General features: G+C 43.1%; 1 protein-coding gene and 1 pseudogene across 7 annotated transcripts in view; one reads left to right on the top strand and one right to left on the bottom strand.

Moving 5' to 3' along the window:
- LOC122550039 (sickle tail protein) overlaps window positions 1–24,483 on the bottom strand; it is a 720,789-nt gene that overhangs the window by 468,106 nt on the left and 228,200 nt on the right. The gene's annotated exons all lie outside the window — the stretch shown is intronic.
- Window positions 1,543–2,424, top strand: LOC148149972 (uncharacterized; annotated as a pseudogene).

Below are 24,483 nucleotides of genomic sequence, written 5' to 3'. Positions count from 1 at the left end.
TACAGGAGTTGGGAGGTAATGTTGCGGCTGTACAAGACATTGGTTAGACCAATGTTGGAATATTTCGTGCAATTCTGGTGTCCTTCCTATCGGAAAGATGTTGTGAAACTTGAAAGGGTTCAGAAAAGATTTACAAGGATGTTGCCAGGGTTGGAGGATCTGAGCTACAGGGAGAGGCTGAACAGGCTGAGGCTGTTTTCCTTGGAGTGTCAGAGGCTGAGGGGTGACCTTATAGAGGTTTACAAAATTATGAGGGGCATGGATAGGGTAAATAGACAAAGTCTTTTCCCTGGGGTGGGGGAGCCCAGAACTAGAGGGCATAGGTTTAGGGTGAGAGGGGAAAGATATAGAAGAGACCTAAGGGGCAACATTTTCACACAGAGGGTGATACGTGTGAGGAATGAGCTGCCAGAGGAAGTGGTGAAGGCTGGTACAATTGCAACATTTAAGAGGCATTTGGATGGGTATATGAATAGGAAGGGTTTGGAGGGATATGGGCTGGGTGCTGGTAGATTGGGTTAGGATATCTGGTCGGCATGGGCAGGTTGGACCAAAGGGTCTGTTTCCATGCTGTACATCTCTATGACTCTATGAATCAAATAAACCTGTTGGACTATAACTTGGTGTTGTGCGATTTTTAACCTCCAAGTCATGATTCATATCATTTGGCAGCTTTGTTCCTTTCAAGTCAAATGTGACTTTTCTTCTGTACTGAAAGGGGTTGGACAGCCAATTCTCCCCAAAATCTTGTAGAGTCCTACTCTGATGATGTTGAATGCTTTATTGAGATATAAAAGTTAGCTAAAGTAGTATAGCTAGTTATCTGCACTTCTCTTTAGAGAAGTTGGCTTATGGTGAAGATCGTGTCAACAGTAAATCTGCTGGCATGAACTCTGTAGTGTGCTTCCAAATATACTTGTTCTTTTAAGAGTGATTCTTTTGAGTATGATCCTTGCAAAATAAATTTCCAGTGATGCTAAAATTCCTAACCCGTGTTAGTGGGCTGCATCCTACTGTGTGGGATAACGTGCTATAAGAATCACAGCTCTGAGATGAGCCATTTAAACAGCCTGCACTGCAGGTGAAGAAAAGGAAACACCTCCATCTCACTGGCTGTTAGCTAAGAGAAGCAGGATAAAAGAGTTTTAATCAATCTATAAAACCAAGAATCTCAAAATTGACTGTTCATTTACCAACTTCAATATGACCAGTTACATTCATTCCACTGGGTACACTGTTTGACTATCTTCAGCTTCATGGGCATTTCAAAGACTGAGCTGTATATATTTTTAAACTTTTTTTTGATTCACCTCTTATTTCTTGTGTGTATGTGTGAGATGTTGCATTATTACTTCTACTAGCATTTATTAATTAATAAGCTAACTATTTTTGAATAGTTATATTGAATATAATTTTATTGCTTGATTTTACAGCAATTGAATTAAGGTTTCTTGTTTAGTATTGTGCGGGCGTTCAAATAAGTGGGATATGGATGCTAGGGCAGTTGCTTGCTCCTCCTGCAGAATGTGGCAGGTGAGAGACATGACACATGTCTCCACTGGCTACATCTGCGGGAAGTGCACCCAACTCCAGCTCCTTGGAAACCGTGTTAGGGAATTTGAGCTGGAGCTGGATGAACTGCGGATCATTCGGGAGGCTGAGTGGGTAATTGAGAGAAGTTACCGGCAGTTGGTCACTCCTGAGGCTCAGGATAAGGATAGATGGATTACAGTCAGGGGGAGGAAAGGGGAGAGATAGACAGTGCAGAAATCCCCTGTGGACATTCCCCTCAGCAATAGGTATATCGTTTTGGATACTGCTGGGGGGAATGACCTACCAGAGGAAAGCCATAGTGGTCAGTTCTCTGGCACTGAGGCTGACACTGTGGCCCAGAAGGGAAGTGGGCAGAATAGAAAAGCGCTAGTGGTAGGAGACTCGATGGTTAGGAGAATTGACAGGAGATTTTGTGGTCAGGATCGGGATTCCTGGAAGGTATGTTGCCTCCCTGGTGCCAGGGTCTGGGATGTCTCTGATCGGGTGTATAGGATTCTGAAAGGGGAGGGCGAACAGCCAGAAATCATGTTACATATTGGCACCAATGATATAGCCAGGGAAAGGATTGAGGATATAAAAAGTGATTCCAGGGAGTTCGGGTGGAAGCTGCAGAGCAGGACGGACAGAGTAGTGTTCTCTAGTTTACTACCGGTGCCACGAGATAGCGAGACGAGGAACAGGGAGCGGGCGCAGCTTAACACGTGGTTGCGCAGCTAGTATAGGAGGGAGGGCTTCAGATATGTAGATAATTGGGATGCCTTCTGGGGAAGGTGGGACCTGTACATGAAGGACAGGTTGCACCTGAACTGGAAGGGGACCAAAGTCCTGGGCGGAAAGTTTGCTCGAGTGGTTCAGGAGGGTTTAAACTAGTATGGCAGGGGGGTGGGAACCTGAGCTATATACCGATGGTGAGAGTTGATGGAGATGAGGCAATAACAAGAGGTAGCGCAGCCAGTGGGAAGGAATTTCCTGGGAAAGAACTAAGGGATCGGTTAAAGTGTGTTTGCTTTAATGTAACGAGTGTCAGGAATAAAAGTGATGAGCTTAGAGCATGGATCAGTACCTGGTGCTATGATGTTGTGGCCATAACAGAGACATGGGTTTCTCAGGGGCAGGAATGGTTGCTGGATGTTCCAGGGTTTAGAACATTTAAAAAGAATAGGGAGGGGGGAAAAAGAGGAGGGGGTGTAGCATTACTAATTAGAGAGGGTATCACAGCTACAGAAGTTACCATTGTCGAGGAGGGTCTGCCTACTGAGTCAGTATGGGTGGAAATTAGGAACAGTAAGGGAGCAGTCACCCTTACTGGAAGGAAAGTATTCTGCCTGGAAGTCAGTGGTGAGTGGTGTTCCACAGGTTTATAGAGGTTTATAAAATCATGAGGAGCATCGATAGGATAAATAGACAAGGTCTTTTCCCTGGGTGGGGAAGTTCAGAACTAGAGGGCATAGGTTTCAGTTGAGAGGGGAAAGATATAAATGGGACCTAAAGGGCAACCTTTGTGTGGAATGAGCTGTCAGGGGAAGTGGTGGACGCTGGTACAATTACAGCATTTAAAAGGCATACGAATGGGTATATGAATACGAATGGTTTAGACGGATATGGGCCAAGTGCTGGCAAATGGGACTAGATTAGGTTGGGATATCTGGTCGGCCTGGATGAGTTGGACTGAAGGATCTGTTTCTGTGCTGTACATCTCTATGACTCTATGACTCTAAATACAACTTATGATTTAGTTCAAGTTATTGCATTCATTCTTTTCTTGACAATATTCTTAAACATTGCACAATTAATTCTGGTCACTTTTACTCCAGCATCTCCTCAATATTATTCAAGACCATAATTTTTCAGAATGTATTTTCCTACCTAACAGCATTGATGTCAAAACCAACATTTTTAGATTATTTACTTCTCATCAATTAGTATTTCACACAACTTTAAGATAATATAATAGCTCATATCAATCACTTGCCTTTAAACATATTTGAATACATTAACCAGATTTTGAGAAACAACCAACAATATCTGATTCTAACAACTACAAAAAGCCATTTCAGATGTACATGTCAAATGAGATTTAATTCGTTGAATTAAAGTCTTCACAATAGAAGAAGCCAGCTTCTGTTAAAGGAAAACTTTACCTAAATCAAGGAGACCATTTCTAATTTAAGTTTACAAACCAATCTATTGTAATATCAAAGAAAGCCTTTGAACTTAAAGCAAAAGTGTTAAACTCTTCAGTATCAATCAGGAAACTAAGAAACTTTCCACAGATCACTGAGGTTGATATAAGCAACTAAAAATGACTCAATTGAAATGACATGGTTTCCATTCTTACCCTCTGACAGTGATACTTCCCTTGCACCAGAGTGAGATTGATTATATGACGATCTTCATACAACTCTATCTTCAAAAGTTTAGAATCCAGTGTATAATCCAACAACTCCCTTTTTAAACCAAGTGCCATAGTTTCATCTAAAACCAAAATGGTTTTATAGAAGTATAAACAAAGGGACAGCTGTGTTTGGAATTGTTAAATCTATTTCTCAGATTTCAATGCATACCAAGCCATTTTTCTAATTGCTATTAATGCTAACACTGTTTGATTTGTCATGCTGCTAAGTTGAAAGCGAGTCCACATATTCAGCAAACCATATGCGTTGCATTCAATTTTTCAGTAACAAAATAGAGCTGTAATTGGCAAGATACCTTCAAAGAGAAAGGGAAAAATCATGAGGGCAGCATATGCAAACAGTGGGAGTATATTTTCAACATACAAAGGGCTCTTTTCCAGTTTAAAATCGTACATTTCAATATTGTTGAAAGGGTGTAAGCAGATGCAATTGTTTAATTCCAGGAATATTTCTTAGGGTTAGTCACTGGATTTTCCCATCAAACTATTCCAGTACAACACTAACATGAACTCAACAATGTGGAAAATTAACTTGGTATGTCTTAGACACAAAAAGCAGGATAAATAAAACAGTCTTTGTAAAGACCTAATAAAACATTGTCCAAAGAGTACTCTCAATCCTTAATAAAGTGGTGAAGGGATCATTGTTCACTTGTTAACTTGATAACTTGTTCACTGATACTTGGCTTAACAAATGAGATCATTACAGCTTTGGTTCATAGATGGATAATTGGACTGAAGTTTAGGTGGCGACAGCAATTGTCCCAGATATCACAACTGCACTTGACCTAGTATGGCATCAAGCAGATCCATCAAAACTAGTGCCATTGGAAGTCTGGGAGAAAACTCTTCACTCCTGGAGTCTTACCTGATGCAATGGAAATTTTTTGAGACTGTTGGAGGTCAATCTACTCATTTCCAGGACATCTGTACAGCAATTCCTCAGGACAGTACTCATCTTCAGCTACCTCATCAATGACCTTCCTTCCATCACAAAGTCAGAAGTGGGGATCTTTGCTGATTGTACAATGTTCAGCCCCTTCACAGCTTCTCAGATGCTGAAGCAGTCTATGCCAAATCCAACAACACCTGGACAATATTCAGGTTTGGACAGACAAGTTATATTTGTGCCACAGAAGTATCAGACAATGACCATCTCCGACAAGTGAGAACGTAATCATCACCCCTGAACATTCAGTGGCATTACTACGGCTGAATCTCCACTATCAACATTCTGGAGGTTATGATTGGCAAGAAACAGAACTAGATTAGTCATATAAATATTTTGGCTGTAACAGCAGATCAAAGGCTAGGAATTCTCCAGTGAGTAACTCACTTCCTAACTTACCAGTGCCTGTCTACCAAGTTCAAATAACAAGTTAGGTGTGTGATGGAATACTCCACACTTGCTAGAATGATTTGTACCTCCAACAATATTCAAAGCATTACACTATCCAGCACAAAGCTGCCTACTTAACTCGCACTGACATCACAAATACTCATGCCCTTCATCACCGATGTTCAGGAGCAGCAGTTCACCACACCTTCACAAGGCCAACTAGGGATGGGCAATAAATGCTGGCCCAGCCAGCAACATGCAAATCCCTAAATGAATAAAAAAGTAAACACATTTAATATAAGGCGAAGTCATCGTGGTGAAAAAATCTGAACAAATTTACAGCAATTTAACTCACTTTCAAAAGTGAACTATGTTATTTACTAAATATGGACAATGTTACCAATGTCTTTGGTTCAAAAGTTGGTTGATTGCCATCTAGGCAATCAAAACTAATATTCACATTGATATTTCAAAATTATGCAAGAAACAAAAAATTACTGGGGACTTCAAGAAATGATTTTATTTGAACCATCTTGCTTCTAAAAGATATCATTACATTTTGTCTTTATTAGTTAAATGTTAATATTTGCCCTGCACAATGATGACATTTTCTTAAGGGAAGACTAAACTCAGCTTCCAATAGCTGCATATAAAGTTATTAACATTATGGTGAATTCTTATTTGAATTTCAAAATAATTCTGTTTCATTTCTGTAAGATAATATTTGTCCTTTTTATTAGTTTCTGGGGAGCGGATAGTCCAAATGGATATAACATTCTAGAAGAGCAACATATTTTGCTGACTTCAAATATTCCTTTTAAAAATAGTGAATATTAATCAATTTTTCATGTTTCTGTGACAAGGATAGTAATAATCTTCAAAAAGATAATGGGGGCTGGAAGCAGTAGTCAGGTGACAAATAAAATTTAATGCAGAAAAGTGTGAAATGGTAAAAGATGATGTGAAGAATGAGAGGAAGTAATATGAAGGGTACAATTTAAAATGGGGGAAACAGGGAATCAAGTGCAGGAGTCATTGAAGATAGCAGGGCAGGTAGACAAAGCAGTTAATAAAACATAAAAATTGCTGTACTGTAAATTAGGGTGTAGGATGGAAAAGAAAAGTTACAATGAACCTAAGTAAAACACTGCTTGGACCACAACTTAAGAGTCAAAGAGTCATAAAGATGTACAGCATGGAAACAGACCAACTCTTCCATGCAGACCAGATATCCTAAATTAACTTAGTCACATTTGCCAGCACTTGGCCCATATCACTCTAAATCCTTCCTATTTATATATCCATCCAGATGCCTTTTAAATGTTTCAATTGTACTAGCCGCCAACACTGCCTCTGGCAGCTCATTCCAGACATGCACCACCCTCTGCATGAAAAGGTTGCCCCTTAGGTTCCTTTTAAATCTTGCCCCTCTCACCCTAAACCTATGCCGTCTAGTTCTGGACTCCCCCTACCCAGGAAAAGCATCCTGTCTGTTTACCATATCAATGGCCCTCATGATTTTATAAACTTCTTTAAGGTCACCCCTCAGTGTCAAATGCTCCAGGGAAAACGGCCCCACTCTATTCAGCCTCTCCCCAGAGCTCAAATCCTCCATCTCTGTCAACATCTTTGTAAAGCTTTTCTGAACCCTTTCAAGCTTCACAACATCCTTCCAAAATTCACTTCTGGAATATTGTGAGGCATGCAATATTCCAAAAGTGACCTAACCAATGTTCTGTACAGCTGCAACATGGCCTGCCAACTCCTGTACCCAACGTTCTGACCAAAAAAGGACTATCTAACTGTTCTTCACTATCCTGTCTAACTGCCACTTCACTTTCAAGGAGCTATGAACCTGCACTTCAAGGTCTCTTTGTTCAGCAACACTCCCTAGGACCTTACCATTAAGTGTCTAAGTCCTGCTCTGATTTGCCTTTCCAAAAATGTAACACCTCGCATTTATCTAAACTGAACTTCATCTGTCACTCCTCGGCCCATTGGCCCATCTGATCAAGATCCTATTCGCTGTCCACTACACCTCCAATTTTGGTGTCATGTGCAAACTTACTAAGTATACCTCCTATGTTAATCTCCAAATCATCTACGTAAATGATGAAAAACAGTGGACCCAGCACCAATCCCTTGTAGCACAGCACTGGTCTCAGGCCTCCAGTCTGAAAAGTAATCCTTCACCACTACTATCTTCTATCTTCGAGCCAACTCTGTATCCAAATAGAATCATAAAATCCCTACAGTGTAGAAACAGGCCCTTCAGCCGAACAAGTTAACACCAACCCTCTGAAAAGTAATTCATCCACACTCATTCGCAAACACTATTATCCCATATTTACCCCTGACTAACACACCTAACCTTTACATCCCTGAACACTAAGTGCAATTTAGCTTGGCCGATTCACCTAAACTGAACATCTTTGGACTATGGGAGGAAACCAGATCACCCGGAGGAAACACATATAGACACAGGGAGAATGTACAAACTCCACACAGACAGTCGCCTGAGGCTGGAATTAAACGCGGGTCCCTGGCGCTATGAGGCAGCAGTGCTAACCACTAAGCCACCGTGCAATGTTTATGGACCCTCGAGTGTGGACAAGGGTGATGCACACCTGGAATATCCCCCACAGTCAATGGACCAGTTGGATGAGACATCACTGGTAGACTACCTCTATAGAACTGTACCTTGGGAGAATAGTCAATGCCACAGAAGGAGACGAGGTGGTGGAAATGAAATGAAATAAGACTCATATCTACATCGACAATCTGGTACAAACCTGCTAGTAATGTTATTTTAAACAGGAAATGTTAAACAACACTAGAGTTATAATGAACACTGAGCCAAGTTAGCAGTCACAATAGTACAACACAATATATATTAATTACTGGGGCTATTCACAATTCCATTGTTCACACCAAGTTTTCGCTAGTTACCAACAAGAGCTTTTTAGAACACCTTTGGTGTCTTGATTTCCAAGTCTGAAAGCCCAATTATGCATTGCCACAGCATGACTATGAAAGCAAAGATCGTGGAAACCGCCATGGCTAGATTTCCCTGTATTTCATGTGATCTAACTTGTGAACCAGTTGACCATGAGATACCTTGTTGACCACCCTACTGAAGTCCATTTAGATCATGTCCACCGCTCTTCCCTCATCATGAGGATTGCTTGCAATTTTAGGCACCACATTTCAGCTATGGTACGAAAGTATTAGAGACAGGATGGAGAAAGGTGTCATTATAATGGCTCTAGGGATAAGGAGCTTCATTTACATGGATACTTTAAAGAAGCTGGAGCTATGCTCACAACAGAAGATTAGTAGGGTGAAAACAACAAACACTGGAGATCACAGCGGGTCAGACAGCATCCACACAGAGAGAGAGCAAGCTAATGTGTCGAGTCTAGATGACTCTTCATCAGAGCTAATCTGAAGTGTGGAGAGGACAGTATTTATGATATGGTTTGGTGGGGGAGGGGTGTGGGCGTAGTGGATGTTGGGTGCTGGTGGAGAAATGATATCGATAGTTTCAGATTAAGTGACTGGAATGTGAGAATGACAGAACCGTGGTGTGTCTCCTGCCAGATTGAAAGGAGACACAGTCCCACTGGGATGGGGGGAGGGGAGAGAGGGCATGATAATAAAATGTAACTAGCTAAAAGAAAGGAAAGAAATAGTTCATAATTTGAAGACGTTGAACTCAATATTATGTCCAGTATGCTGTAAAGAGCCTCGTCTGAAGGTGAGATGTTGTTCGCTTGTGCAAATGTGGTGTATTCCATCACACACCTGACTTATGCCTTGAAGTTGATAAACAGGCATTGGAATGTCAGGAGGGGAGTTACTCACTGCAGAATTCCTAGCCTCTGATCTGCTATTGTAGCCACAAGATTTATATAACTAATCTAGCTCTGTTTCTTGCCAACTACCCCCACACCCTCATCCCCAACCTATAGCAGAAATGCTTCCCCTTCCATACGACATTTCAGCTCTGATGAAGTCATCTAGACTCGAAACATTAGCTTGCTCTCTCTCAGTGGGTGCTGTCTGGCATGCTGTACAGATTCTAGCATCTGCAGTAATTTTCTCCTAAAGATTAGTAGGGTATTTCATTGATGCTTTCAAAATCATGAGGAGTCTGGAGACATGCGGTATAAAGAAACAGCCCCGATTGGCAAAGCGTCACTACAGAAGGGTCACTAATGGCTTAAGACAATTGGCAAAAGAAGAAACAGTGACATAAGCATGTGGTTAGGATTTTCCCAGTGTGTGGTGGAGGCACACTCAATGAACACCTTCAAAAGCAAATTGAATAATTATCTGATGGATACAAATTTGTAGGGCTACAGGGAGAAGATGGGGGAATGGAATTAGGTGAGTGCTCTTGTAAATAGCCTCCTTTCATACAGAAATATTTTTATAGTTCTATAAATAAGAGCACGAGAAACAGGAGCAGTTTCCTTTAAAAACCCTTGGATGCAGGCCAACAAATCCTAGCAACTTGCCTGACTTCAGTCTCATTAATTTGAAAATTACTTTGTGCCTTATGATAGAGGCTATTACACAACCTTGGTTTTCATTAGCACCTTGCTCATCTGATACCTTTGGGATGTTTACAGTGTTTTCTACCATGAATGCCAATGTAGAACATTGGTTTAAATTATCTGCCATTATTAATTCCCCAGTCGTATCCTCCAAGGGCCCCACACTCACTTTAGCTATGCCCCTTATATAGCCAGTGAAGGTCTTCCTGTTCATTTTTATCATATGAGCAACGTGTTAATGAAAACAAAGGTTGTGTAATACTTGTGGAAGGTAACAGAAAGATTGAATATCCATTAACACATCGCCAGAAAATTGAACGAGTTAACAGTGCTGGAGGCGACTAGGTTTCCACACAAAATACTATACTTTGCGGAAAGCTCACTCATTTCAATAATCAGATTACCAGTCACTTTTAAAAACTGCAATCGTTTATAAATTCTAGCCCTGTTGCAGCAGTTACTATAAATTTGCATTGTTATATTTCAGCTACACTAGCACATTCCCAAACAATTTTTCGAAAACAAGACTGAATTTATATGCAGCATCTGTTGCTAATATCCCTATCTAGCTTAGACAATCTGATTTATAGATTGCACACATTGTTCAGAATAGTGATACCATGTCTTTTCTCATCTTAATTAGATCTTGGCATAACAAAAGCTGAAAAAAAATGTTTTCTGTATATTTTCCCAGAGGAAGACTTTCAACACAGATTTGGTAATCAAAGTGTACACTGCACTGAAGGTCTTGCTGTTCTGTTCAGTAGTAAAAGCCGGGAAAGATAATTTGAGACAGATCTGTCTAGGTGTGTCAGGTTTAAAAAAAAGAGCTGAATACACTTAATTCTTCAGTAAAACAAAATGTTTTACAATTACACCACATTTATAAAGGGACCAACCAAATACTATTGAATCAATAGTCCTCACATTATGCTAGGAGAAACCATTGCTGATGGAATTTCTAGGGGAAAGTGAGGATGGCAGATGCTGGAGAGTCAGAGTTAAAAAAGCATGACGCTGGAAAAGGCACAGCAGGTCAGGCAGCATCCGAGGAGCAAGACAGAGCAATAACTCTTCTTCAGGACTGGGACTAAAAAATAAATGGGGTGTGGGGCTAGGGGAAAAGGTAGGTGGGATAGTGATAGGTGGGCAAAGGTAGGAGGTGATTATGATAGGTGGGTGAGAAGGGTGGAGCAGCTAAATGGGAAGAAAGGTGGACAGGTAGGTCATGTCAAGAGGGCAGATATGAGTCAGAGGGTGGGATCTGGGATGGGGTGAGAGAGGGGAAAGTGGTGAATTCAATGTTCATGCCATGTTTTTGTAGGCTCCAGAGATGGAAGATAAGGTGTTCATCCTCCAGCTTACAGGTGGCCTTGTGAAAGTGGTGGAGGAGGCCCAGAATGGACATGTCATCAGGGAAGTTGAAGTGGATGGCCACAGGAAGGTGAGGTTGGTTGGTGCATACAGATCAGAGATGTTCCCTGAACCATTCCACGAATTTGTGCTTCGTCTCTCTGATCTAGAGGAGACCACATTGAGAGCATCATTGCAATAAATGAGGTTGGAGGATGTACAAATAAATCCCTGCCAGATTTGCAATGATCCTTTGGGACCTTGGACAGAGGTGAACGGGAAGGTGTGAGCACAGGTTCTGCTCCTCTTATGGCAGCAGGGAAAGGTGCCAGGTGTGGAGAGGGGGTTGGTGGGGAATATGGACCTCATGAGGTAGTTGTGAGGAACTGGTCCCTACAGAATGCCGTTAGGGGTGGGGAGGTAAATCTAGTTTTGGTGGTGGGAGTCTGAATGTAGGTGGTGAAGATGGTGGAGGATGATGCACTGGATTTGGAGATTGGTTGGGTGGAATGTGAGGATGAGGGGGGATTCTATCCTTGTCATAGTTAGGGTGGGGGATGGGGATCGCAGGCAGAGGTGCGGGAAATAGAGAAGACACAGTTGATGGCACTATTGATCAAATGGGAGGAAAATTATGGTTCTTGAAGTAAGAGGACATCTGGGATGCCCTGGAGTTGAATTGCTTATCCTGAGAGCAGATACATTGGACGCAGAGGAATTTGTAGTAGGGGATCACATTTTTACAAAAGTGGAGAGGGAGGAGTTGTAGTCAAGGTAGCTGTAGGAGTCGGTGGGTTTGTAGTAGATGTCACTATTAATGGTGGGGTTGGTCGCTAGAGATGGAGACAGAGAGGTCCAGGAAGGGGAGGGAGGTGTCGGAGATGGACCAGGTAAATTTGAGGTCAGGGTGGATGGTGTGGGTGAAGTGAATGAACTGTTCAAGCTCCTCGTGGACTCCAAGATACAGTCATCAATGTAGAGGAGGAAAAAGGTGGGGGATGGTGCCAGTGCATCTATGGAAGAGGGACTGTTCCACGTGTATAATGAAAAGGCAGGCATAGCTGGGACCCATACAGCTACCATAGCCATCGCTCTGGTTTATAGAAAGTGGGACAATTGAATGGAGAAGTTGTTAAGGGTAAGGACCAGTTCTGCCCATTGAATGAGTGAGTAGGTGGAGAGGGTTTAGTTGGGTCGGTGGAAGAGGAAGAAATGGAGGGCTTTTAGGTCTTCCTCATGGGAGATGCAGGTGTAGAGGGACTGGATGTCCATGGTGAAGATGAGATGTTGGCAGCCAGAGAATCGGAAGTCATGCAGGAAATGGAGGGTATGGATGTTGCCTTGAATGTATATGGGAAGTTCGTGGACCAAGGAGGACAAGACGGTGTCGAGATAAGTGGAGAGGAGTTCAGTAGGGCAGGAGCAGGCGGAGACAATTGGTCAACTGGGGCAGTCAGGTTTGTGGATTTTTGGCAAGAGATAGAACCAGGCATTGTGGGATTGGGGGACTAAGAGATTGGAGGCTGTGGATGGGAGATCCCTAAAATGATGATGGTTTGGTGATGGGATGGGAGGTTGTGGTTGAAGGATAGGAGGAGGTGTCAGTGAGTTGGCACCTGGCTTCAGCAATGTAGAGGTTGGTGCACCATACTACCACCACATCTCCATTGTTGGCTGGTTTAATGGTAAGGTTGGGGTGGAGCAGAGGGAGTGGAGGGCTACACATTGCAAGGGCGGGAGGTTGGAGTGAGTGAGGGGGTGGAGAGATTGAGGCAGTTCATGTCGTGACGGCAGTTGGAGATGAAATGATTGAGGGCAGGTAGGATGCTGAAGCAGGGTGTCCAAGAGGCTGGAGTATATTGGAAGCAAGAGAAAGAGTCCTTGGAGGGGGGGGGGTTGCCACCGGAAAAGTAGGCATGGAGGCTGAGGCAACAGAAAAATGAATTCAACATCGCGGCGCTTACAGAATTCATTGACATGGGGGGCAGAGAGGACGTGAGGACGGACCGAATTTCTCTCATGATATCCATTCCTTGCTATCGTATTTATTCAAATGCATATAAACACTGCTACTCAATCAACCTTTCCTTTCTGACCTGTCCTTTCAAAGAACTACATAGTCCTGAATATTTAGCTTTTTTTGTACTTGTTCCCTTAATTCATTTATTTTTATCTGAATCTAGGCTCATTCAAATAAAGAGCAAATAATTTTGCCTTTTCACAATTCCTCCCCCTTTAGACCCCATTTATTGGTATTTTTCTATGTTTGTATGCTCTGTCCCTCCCTGTAGCACTCTAAATATCATCCAAACAGTTGTAATGTAATATTGCCATATCCTTCTTACACCCAAGAATGTAAATGCAGGTTAATGGGTACAATCCTGGAGTCATTACACAAGTATGGCTACAAGTAGATCAAAGCCAGAAAAGCTAAATATTAAGGGATATGTGATTTTTCAAAAGGACAAGTAGGAAGAAAAGGGTAGTGAGATAGCATTGTTGGTACAGGATGAAGTAATACGATATTAAGAAATGATCTTGAATCAGAAGATGTAGAGTCTATGTGGATGGAGGCAAGAAATAAAAAAGGGGAAAAAGACTGTTGGGGGTCGTCCACAGACCCCATTACAGCAGCTGTATAATAGGACAGAGAATAAGTCAAGAGATAATGTGGGAACGTAACAAAGGCAGTACATTAATCATTTGTGAAGTTAATCCGCATGTAGATTGAGATAATCAGTTGGGAAAGGAAGCCATGAAAAAGAATTCATAGACTGTATTCAGGACAATTTCCTGGAACAATATAGAACATAGAACATAGAAGAATACAGCGCAGTACAGGCCCTTCGGCCCTCGATGTTGCGCCGATCCAAGCCCACCTAACCTACACTAGCCCACTATCCTCCATATGCCTATCCAATGCCCGCTTAAATGCCCATAATGAGGGAGAGTCCACCACTGCTACTGGCAGGGCATTCCATGAACTCACGACTCGCTGAGTAAAGAACCTACCCCTAACATCTGTCCTATACCTACCCCCTCTTAACTTAAAGCTATGCCCCCTTATAATAGCTGACTCCATACGTGGAAAAAGATTCTCACTGTCGACCCTATCTAAACCCCTAATCATCTTGTACACCTCTATCAAGTCACCCCTAAACCTTCTTTTCTCCAATGAAAACAACCCCAAGTGCCTCAGCCTTTCCTCATACGATCTTTCTACCATACCAGGCAACATCCTGGTAAACCTCCTCTGCACCCGTTCCAATGCCTCCACGACCTTCCTATAGTATGGCGACCAAAACTGCACACAATACTCCAGATGCGGCCGCACCAGAGTCTTATACAACTGCAACATGACCTCAGTACTTCTGAACTCAATTCCTCTACCAATAAAAGCCAGTACGCCATATGCCTTCTTCACCGCACTATTTACCTGGGTGGCAACTTTCAAAGATCTGTGTACATGGACACCAAGATCCCTCTGCTCATCCACACTACCAAGTATCCGTCCATTAGCCCAGTACCCCATCTTTTGGTTACTGTTACCAAAGTGAATCACCTCACTCTTAGCTACATTGAACTCCATTTGCCACCTTTCTGCCCAGTTCTGCAGCTTATCTATATCCCGCTGTAACCTGCCACATCCTTCCTCTCTGTCTACAACTCCTCCGACTTTCGTATCATCCACAAACTTGCTCACCCAACCTTCTAACCCCTCCTCCAGGTCATTTATAAAAATGACAAACAGCAATGCTCCCAAAACAGATCCTTGCGGAACACCGCTAGTGACGGCACTCCAAGATGAACCTTTGCCATCAACTACTACCCTCTGTCTTCTTCCGGCCAGCCAACTCCGAATTCAAACCTCCAACTCACCCTCAATGCCATACCTCCGTATTTTTTTGCAGTAGTCTACCATGGGCAACCTTATTAAACGCCTTACTTTAAAATCCATATACACCACATCTACCGCTTTCCCCTTGTCCACCTCCTTAGTCACCTTCTCAAAGAATTCAATAAGGTTTGTGAGGCACGACCTGCCCTTCACAAAACCATGCTGACTATCCTTGATCACATTATTCCTATCCAGATGTTCATAAATCCTATCCCTTACAATTCTCTCTAAGATTTTGCCCACAACAGAAGTGAGACTCACCGGCCTATAGTTACTAGGGTTATCCCTACTCCCCTTCTTGAACAAGGGAACCACATTTGCTAACCTCCAATCTTCTGGCACTACTCCTGTAGACAACGAGGACATAAAAATCAAGGCCAATGGCTCTGCAATCTCCTCCCTTGCTTCCCAGAGAATCCTAGGATAAATGCCATCAGGCCCAGGGGACTTATCTATTTTCACCCTTTCCAGAATTTCCAACACCTCTTCTCTACATACCTCAAAGCCATCCATTCTACTTAATTGTGACTCAGTATTCACATTGACAACAATGTCCTGTTCCTGATTGAATACTGACGAAAAGTATTCATTCAGTGTCTCCCCAATTTCTTCAGCCTCCACACGCAACTTCCCACTACTATCCTTGACTGGACCTATTCCTACCCTAGTCATTCTTTTATTCCTGACATACCTATAGAAAGCCTTAGGGTTTTCCCTAATCCTGCCAACTAAGGACCTTTCATGTCCCCTCCTTGCTGCTCTTAGCTCTCTCTTCAGGTCCTTCCTGGCTACCTTATAACTCTCAATCGCCCCAATTGAACCTTCACGCCTCATCTTTACATAGGCTGCCCTCTTCCATTTAACAAGGGATTCCAATTCCTTATTAAACCACGGCTCCCTCACACGACCCTTTCCTCCCTGCCTGACGGGTACATACTTATCAAGGACACTCAATAGTTGCTCCTTGAACAAGCTCCACATATCAATTACGTCCTTGCCTTGAAGCTTACTTTTCCAAGCCACACATCCTAAGTCATGCCTCACCGCATCATAATTTCCCTGCCCCCAGCTATAACTCTTGCCCTGTAGTGCACACTTATCCCTCTCCATCACTAGAGTAAAAGTCACCGAATTGTGGTCACTGTCCCCAAAGTGCTCACCTACCTCTAATTTTAACACCTGGCCTGGTTCATTACCCAGAACCAAATCCAGTATGGCCTCACCTCTTGTTGGCCTATCTACATATTGTGTCAGGAAACCCTCCTGCACACATTGGACAAACACTGACCCATCTAACGAACTTGAGCAATAGCTTTCCCAATCAATATCAGGAAAGTTAAAGTCCCCCATAACAACCACCCTATTACTTTCACTCTTCTCTTGAATCATCCTCGCAATCCTTTCTTCTACATTTCTAGGACTATTAGGAGGCCTGTAAAAAACTTCTGACAGGGTGAGCTCACCTTTCCTATTCCTAACCTCAGCCCAAACTACCTCAGATGGCGAGTCTTCATCCATCGTCCTTTCCACAGCTGTAATACTATCTTTGACAAGCAATGCCACACCTCCCCCTCTTTTACCCCCACCTCTGACCCTACTAAAACATTTAAACCCTGGGACCTGCAACAGCCAATCCTGTCCCTGTTCTACCCATGTCTCCGTAATAGCCACAACATCGAAGTCCCAGGTACCAACCCACGCTGCAAGTTCACCTACCTTATTTCGTATACTTCTTGCATTGAAGTATACACACTTCAAGCCACTTTCCTGTTTACAGGCACCCTCCTTTGAAATTGATGCCATGTTCCTAACCTCCCTACACTCCAGGTCCTGCACCCTAAAGCTACAGTCTGGGTTCCCATGCCCCTGCAGAATTAGTTTAAACCACCCCCAAGAGCACTAGCAAACCTCCCACCAAGGATACTGGTGCCCCTCAGGTTCAGATGCAGACCATCCTGTTTATAGAGGTCCCACCTTCCCCAGAAAGAACCACAGTTATCCAAATACCGGAATCCCTCCCTCCTGCACCATCCCTGTAGCCATGCATTTAACTGTTCTCTCTTCCTATTCCTCGACTCTCTATCACGTGGCACGGGTAACAAACCAGAGACAACAACTCTGTTCGTTCTAACTTTGAGCTTCCAACCGAGCTCCCTGAAAGCCTGCCTAACATTCTCAGCGCTCCTCCTACCTATGTCATTGGTGCCAATGTGGACCACGACTTCGGGCTGCTCCCCCTCCCCCTTAAGGACCCGGAAAACACGATCAGAGACATCACGTACCTTTGCACCTGGGAGGCAACATACCAAACGTGAGTCTCTCTCGTTCCCACAAAACCGCCTATCTGTGCCCCGAACTATCGAGTCCCCAATTACTATTGCTCTGCTCTTCTCCACCCTTCCCTTCTGAGTAACGGAGTCAGGCTCCATGCCAGAGGCCTGAGCCCCGTTACTTACCCCTGGTGCGTCGTCCCCCCCACAAGTATCCAAAACGGTATACTTGTTCTTGAGGGGAACGGCCGCAGGGGGTCCCTGCACTGGCTGCTTCCTCCCAGTCCCCCTCACTGTCACCCATCTATCGGCCATCTTTGGAGTTACTACTTCCCTAAAGCTCCGATCTATGACCCCCTCTGCCTCCCGAATGATCCTAAGTTCATCCAACTCCAGCTCCAGTTCCCTAACACGGTCTTGGAGGAGCTGGAGATGGGTGCACTTCCTGCAAGTGTAATACGTTGTGGATCCAACCAGGGATGACACCAGCTTGGATCTGGTGATGTGTAATGAGAGAGGTTTAATAAATAATACAAAAGATTCCCTTGGAAATGGTGATCATAAGATGGTGGGTACTTAGCATTTAATTTGAGAGGGAGGAACTTAAGTTGGGAACAACTGTGCTCAGCTTGAAAAAAATGATGCCAGTGGTGGCTGGAGTGGACTGAGCAGCAAAGATAATTGAGAAATAACAGCAAATGTTATGAAAACAGTTCCTGGCTCATAGTAAAGACATACTCCCCTAAGGAGAAAGGATTCTCAGAAGATAAGTCAACCATGGTTAAACAGGGAAGTTAAAGGTAGCATCAGATTCAAAGAAAAGGAAACATACAATGTGACAAAAATTAGTAAGCCAGAGGATTTGGGAGAGTTTTGAAAGCCAAAAGACAAAGACATTAATAGAGAGAGAAAAAACACTTTGAGGGTAAACTTGCAAGTAATATCAGGATATTCAAAAGAGTTTCTTAGATGTATAAAACTTGAATATTTATAAAAAGGAAGAAAGAAGCCAAAGTAGACATACGCCATTTTGAGATTAAGGCTCGAAAAAATATAATGGGGATCCAGGAAATGGCTGAGAAATAGAATAAATACTTTGCATCGTTCTTGGCAGTAGAAGATACTATTGGCATTCCAAAATGAGAAATAGAATAAATACTTTGCATCGTTCTTGGCAGTAGAAGATACTATTGGCATTCCAAAATTGTTAAATATTAAAGGGCAAAAGGACAGGAAATCAATACAATATCTATTACCAGTAGAAAAATGCTAGGGAAACCAATGAGGTTAAAGACCATTAGGATATTAAACAAGGTAGAACATAGAATATAGAACAATACAGCGCAGAACAGACCCTTCGGCCCTGGATGTTGTGCCGACTTGTGAACTATTCTCAGCTCGTCCCCCTACACTATCCTATCATCATCATCATCCATGTGCTTATCTAAGGATTATTTAAATCTCGCTAATGTGGCTGAGTTGACTACCTTAGCAGGTAGGGCATTCCACACCCTTACCACTCTCTGTGTAAAGAACTTGCCTCTGACATCTGTCTTAAATCTATCACCCCTCAATTTATAGTTATGCCCTCTTGTACAAGCTGATGGCATCATCCTAGGAAAACGTCTACCCTATCTAATCCTCTGATCATCTTGTATGTATCTATCAAATCCCCCCTTAGCTTTCTTCTTTCCAATGAGAACAGACCCAAGTCTCTCAGCCTTTCCTCATAAGACCAGGCAACATCCTGGTAAATCTCCTCTGCACCTTTTCCAATGCTTCCACATCCTTTCTGTAAAGGGGCGACCAGAACTGTACACAATATTCCAAGTGTGGCCGCACCAGGGTTGTGTATAGTTGCAGCATGAAAAGGTAGCTACAGAGATGGTGAATACAATAGCAGAAGAAGGGCCTGAAGAAGGGCCTTCATTCCTGAAGAAGGGCCTGTGCCCGAAACGTCGAATCTCCTGTTCCCTGGATGCTGCCTGACCTGCTGTGCTGTTCCAGCAATAAAGTTTCAACTGAATACAATAGCAGGAATCTTCCAGGTCTCCTTAGATTCTGAAAAAGTCCAAGAGGATTGGAAAACAGCCAATGAAACACCTTTATTTAAAAAGGGAAGAAGTCAAAAACAGGTAACATTTGTTATAATCTATTATGAAGGACATAAATAGCAGGGCATTCAGATATATAATCAAGCATGGCTTCATGAAGAGGAGATTATGACTGACAAATTTACTCTAATTCCTTGAGCAGGTAATAAGGAGGATAGATATGGAAGCAACAGGGACTATAATATATTTGGATTCTCAGAAGGCATTTGATAAGATGCCACACATCAAGCTACTTTATAAACAAGAGCACAGTGAGTTGTAGATAGTGCATTTGTATGAATACAGGGTTGGTTAACTAATGGGAGAGAGGGAGTTGGATAAAGGAGGGAGGGACGAATTTTCAGCATAGTAACCTGTAACTAGTAGTGTGCCACAGGGTTCCATCATGTGGCCACAATTATTTACAATACGTATTCATGAGTTGGATGACAAAAGTGAATGTACTATAGCCAAAAGTAGTGAGAAGGCAAGCGGTGAGGGTGACACAAACAGTTGACAGAGTGTTATAAACAGATTACACAAGTGGGCAAAAATGTGACAGATGCAATATAATGGGAAATGTGAGGGTTATTCACTTTGGTAGGAAGAATAGAAGCACTGAATTTTAAATAGAGATGGACTGCAGAAATGCATGGAACAGTAGGATTTGGGAGCCCTTGTCCATGAATCACAAAAAGATAACATCCCTGTGCTTCACGTAAAAGGGAAAGCAAATGGAATGTTGGCATGTATTTCAAAGGAAATGGGAGTCTGAGAGCAGGGAGGTTTTTCTAAAATTTTACGAGGCACTACTTGGATGACCGCTGAAATACTGTGAATGGTTTTGGTGTCCTTATCGAAGGAAAGATGTACAGATATTGGTGGAAGTCCAGAGTAGGTTCAAAAGGCTGCTGATATCAGAGATTGGAGGGGCTATTTTATGGGGAGAGGTTGAGTAGACTGGGTCTGTACTCATTGGATTATAGGAGAACAAGTGTGACCTCACTGAAACAAAGAAGATTCGTATGGAGCTTGACAGAATAGGTGCGGAAAGGCTGTTTCTCCCTTGAGGGAAACTCGAGCACCAGAGGGCATGATCTCAGAATAAGGGATCACACATTCATGACAGAGATAAGGAGGAATTTCTTCTCCTAAAGGGTGACGAATCTGTGGAATTTTTTACCATAAAGGTCTGTTGAGACTGTGTTGTTATGTAAATGTCTATCTGGAATTGATAGATTTTTAATCAGTAAGGAAATCAAGGGTTACGAGGAAAAGGCTGGAAAGTGGAATTTAGGATCATCAGATCAGCCATGATGTCACTGAATGTACAGCAGATTCAAAGGGCTACTTCTGTTTCTTTTTCTTATGGTCTGTGTGTTGCTGACACAGCTCAGATCCCTGTACAGTGCAAGAGTATGATGACAACATCTTCTCAGCATACCTAGAGTTTTCTAACTTGCAGAGGTCTTTACTGTCACAGTTTGTAAAAGACTGAAGTAGCTGCCCTCCACCACCCAGAGAAGAGACTTTGTCTATTTATCCTATCCATGGTTAAAAATCACACAACACCAGGTTGTAGTCCAACAGGTTTAATTGGAAGCACACTAGCTTTCGGAGCGACGCTCTTTCATCAGGTGATAGTGGAGGGCTCGATTGTAACACAGAATTTATAGCAAAAATTTACAGTGTGATGTAACTGAAATTATACATTGAAAAATTGATTGTCTGTTAAGCCTTTCATCTGTTAAAATACAGTGATAGTTTCAGTTCTTTCATGTGTAAATCACAAAACCTTTTTTAAAAGTTGCATTCTCGGGTTAGCTGTTAACAATGGTGATAGCTAGACAATATGTTGAAGGTGTTGGCCCCCTGTGTTCTCTGTCTGTGCCATGATGTTTAGATTGATTCTAATCTAAAAAGTGAGATAACAGAGTTTTACATAAATTCATGCAGTTTTTGCGCTCAGAGTTCTACATGAATGCATGCAGTTTTTGAGCAAAGTACAATGTAACTCTGCAAGTCCAAATACACCCCACAAAATATATGTGTGCATGTGGGTCTTTGTCTGTCTGTGTGTGTGTGTGTCTGTCTGGGGTGGGGGTTGTGAGTGTGAGAAAGTGTGTGTGTGTGTAGTGAGTGCACAGTGTGTTAAGTCTGTGAGGGGGTGCATGTGTGAGTGTGGGAGTGTGTGTGTCTATAAAGGTGGGTGTGGGTGTCTGTATGCGCGTCTGTGTGTACCTGTGTTCGTGTGTATGTGAGTGTGTGTGTGTAGGAATATCTGTGTGTATGTGTATAGTGCAATGGTGATCACCTGTAATGTGACATGAACCCAAGGTCCCGGTTGAGGCCCTCCCTATGGGTACCGAACTTAGCTTTCAGCCTCTGCTTGGCCACTTTTCTCTGCTGTCTGTCCCAGGATGGTCATCTGAAGGTCCAAGGCTGAATGTCCTGGACCACTGAAGTGTTCCCCAACTGAGAGGGAACCCTCCTGTCTGTTTATTGTTGTGCGGTGCCCATTCATCTGTTGTCATAGCCTTTGCTCAGTTTCCCCAAATCATATCCTATCCATGTCCCTCATGATTTTATAAACCTCTATAAGTTCACTCCTCAGCCTCCGACGCTCCAGGGAAAACAGCCCCAGCCTATTCAACCTCTCCCTATAGCTCAAATCATCCAACCCTGGCAATATCCTTGTAAATCTTTTCTGAACCCTTTCAAATTTCACAACATCTTTCTGATAGGAAGGAGACCAGAATTGCACGCAATATTCCAACAGTGGCCTAACCAATGTCCTGTACAGCTACAACATGACCTCTCAACTCCTGTACTCAATACTCTCACCAATAAAGGAAAGCATGGCAAACGCCTTCTTCATTATCCTATCCACCTGCAACTCCACTTTCAGGGAGCTATGAACCGACACTCCAAGGTCTCTTTGTTCAGCAATACTATTTGAGAATGGCTTGTAAATCTGGTGCAGAGTCAGCTATGAAACTGCAGTCATCTGTATACTGTGGATCATGAGAGTCTATTGTGAGCAATTGTGTTCTGGCAGAAAGAAGACAAAGATTAAAGAGTGTTACATCTAAATTTGTTTCAGAACTCCACTTGGGTGGAGAAGAGCAGAGCAATAGTAATCGGGGACTCGATAGTTCGGGGCACAGATAGGCGGTTTTGTGGGAACGAGAGAGACTCACGTTTGGTATATTGCCTCCCAGGTGCAAGGGTACGTGATGTCTCTGATCGTGTTTTCCGGGTCCTTAAGGGGGAGGGGGAGCAGCCCGAAGTCGTGGTCCACATTGGCACCAATGACATAGGTAGAAGGAGCGCTGAGGATGTTAGGCAGGCTTTCAGGGAGCTAGGTTGGAAACTCAAAGTTAGAACGAACAGAGTTGTTGTCTCTGGTTTGTTACCCGTGCCACGTGATAGAGAATCGAGGAATAGGGAGAGGGAACAGTTAAATGCGTGGCTACAGGGATGGTGCAGGAGGGAGGGATTCCGATATTTGGATAACTGTGGTTCTTTCTGGGGAAGGTGGGACCTCTATAAACAGGATGGTCTGCACCCGAACCTGAGGGGCACCAGTATCCTTGGTGGGAGGTTTGCTAGTGCTCTTGGGGGGGGTTTAAACTAACTCTGCAGGGGCATGGGAACCCAGACTGTAGCTTTAGGGTGCAGGACCTGGAGTGTAGAGAGGTTAGGAACATGGCATCAATTTCAAAGGAGGGTGCCTGTAAACAGGAAAGTGGCTTGAAGTGTGTATACTTCAATGCAAGAAGTATACGAAATAAGGTAGGTGAACTTGCAGCGTGGGTTGGTACCTGGGACTTCGATGTTGTGGCTATTACGGAGACATGGGTAGAACAGGGACAGGATTGGCTGTTGCAGGTCCCAGGGTTTAAATGTTTTAGTAGGGTCAGAGGTGGGGGTAAAAGAGGGGGAGGTGTGGCATTGCTTGTCAAAGATAGTATTACAGCTGTGGAAAGGACGATGGATGAAGACTCGCCATCTGAGGTAGTTTGGGCTGAGGTTAGGAATAGGAAAGGTGAGCTCACCCTGTTAGGAGTTTTTTACAGGCCTCCTAATAGTCCTAGAAACGTAGAAGAAAGGATTGCGAAGATGATTCAAGAGAAGAGTGAAAGTAATAGGGTGGTTGTTATGGGGGATTTTAACTTTCCTGATATTGATTGGGAAAGCTATTGCTCAAGTTCGTTAGATGGGTCAGTGTTTGTCCAATGTGTGCAGGAGGGTTTCCTGACACAATATGTAGATAGGCCAACAAGAGTGAGGCCATACTGGATTTGGTTCTGGGTAATGAACCAGGCCAGGTGTTAAAATTAGAGGTAGGTGAGCACTTTGGGGACAGTGACCACAATTCGGTGACTTTTACTCTAGTGATGGAGAGGGATAAGTGTGCACTACAGGGCAAGAGTTATAGCTGGGGGCAGGGAAATTATGATGCAGTGAGGCATGACTTAGGATGTGTGGCTTGGAAAAGTAAGCTTCAAGGCAAGGGCGTAATTGATATGTGGAGCTTGTTCAAGGAGCAACTATTGAGTGTCCTTGATAAGTATGTACCCGTCAGGCAGGGAGGAAAGGGTCGTGTGAGGGAGCCGTGGTTTAATAAGGAATTGGAATCCCTTGTTAAATGGAAGAGGGCGGCATATGTAAAGATGAGGGTGAAGGTTCATTTGGGGCGATTGAGAGTTATAAGGTAGCCAGAAAGGACCTGAAGAGAGAGCTAAGAGCAGCAAGGAGGGGACATGAAAGGTCCTTAGTTGGCAGGATTAGGGAAAACCCTAAGGCTTTCTATAGGTATGTCAGGAATAAAAGAATGACTAGGGTAGGAATAGGTCCAGTCAAGGATAGTAGTGGGAAGTTGCGTGTGGAGGCTGAAGAGACTGGGGAGACACTGAATGAATACTTTTCATCAGTATTCAATCAGGAACAGGACATTGTTGTCAATGTGAATACTGAGTCACAATTAAGTAGAATGGATGG

The sequence above is a fragment of the Chiloscyllium plagiosum genome, unplaced genomic scaffold (genome assembly GCF_037043375.1).
Source record: "Chiloscyllium plagiosum isolate Xiang-an unplaced genomic scaffold, Cpla_swu_hap1 HiC_scaffold_5, whole genome shotgun sequence".
Classification (NCBI taxonomy): Eukaryota; Metazoa; Chordata; class Chondrichthyes; order Orectolobiformes; family Hemiscylliidae; genus Chiloscyllium; species Chiloscyllium plagiosum.
This window is presented reverse-complemented; position numbering and strand designations above follow the sequence as displayed.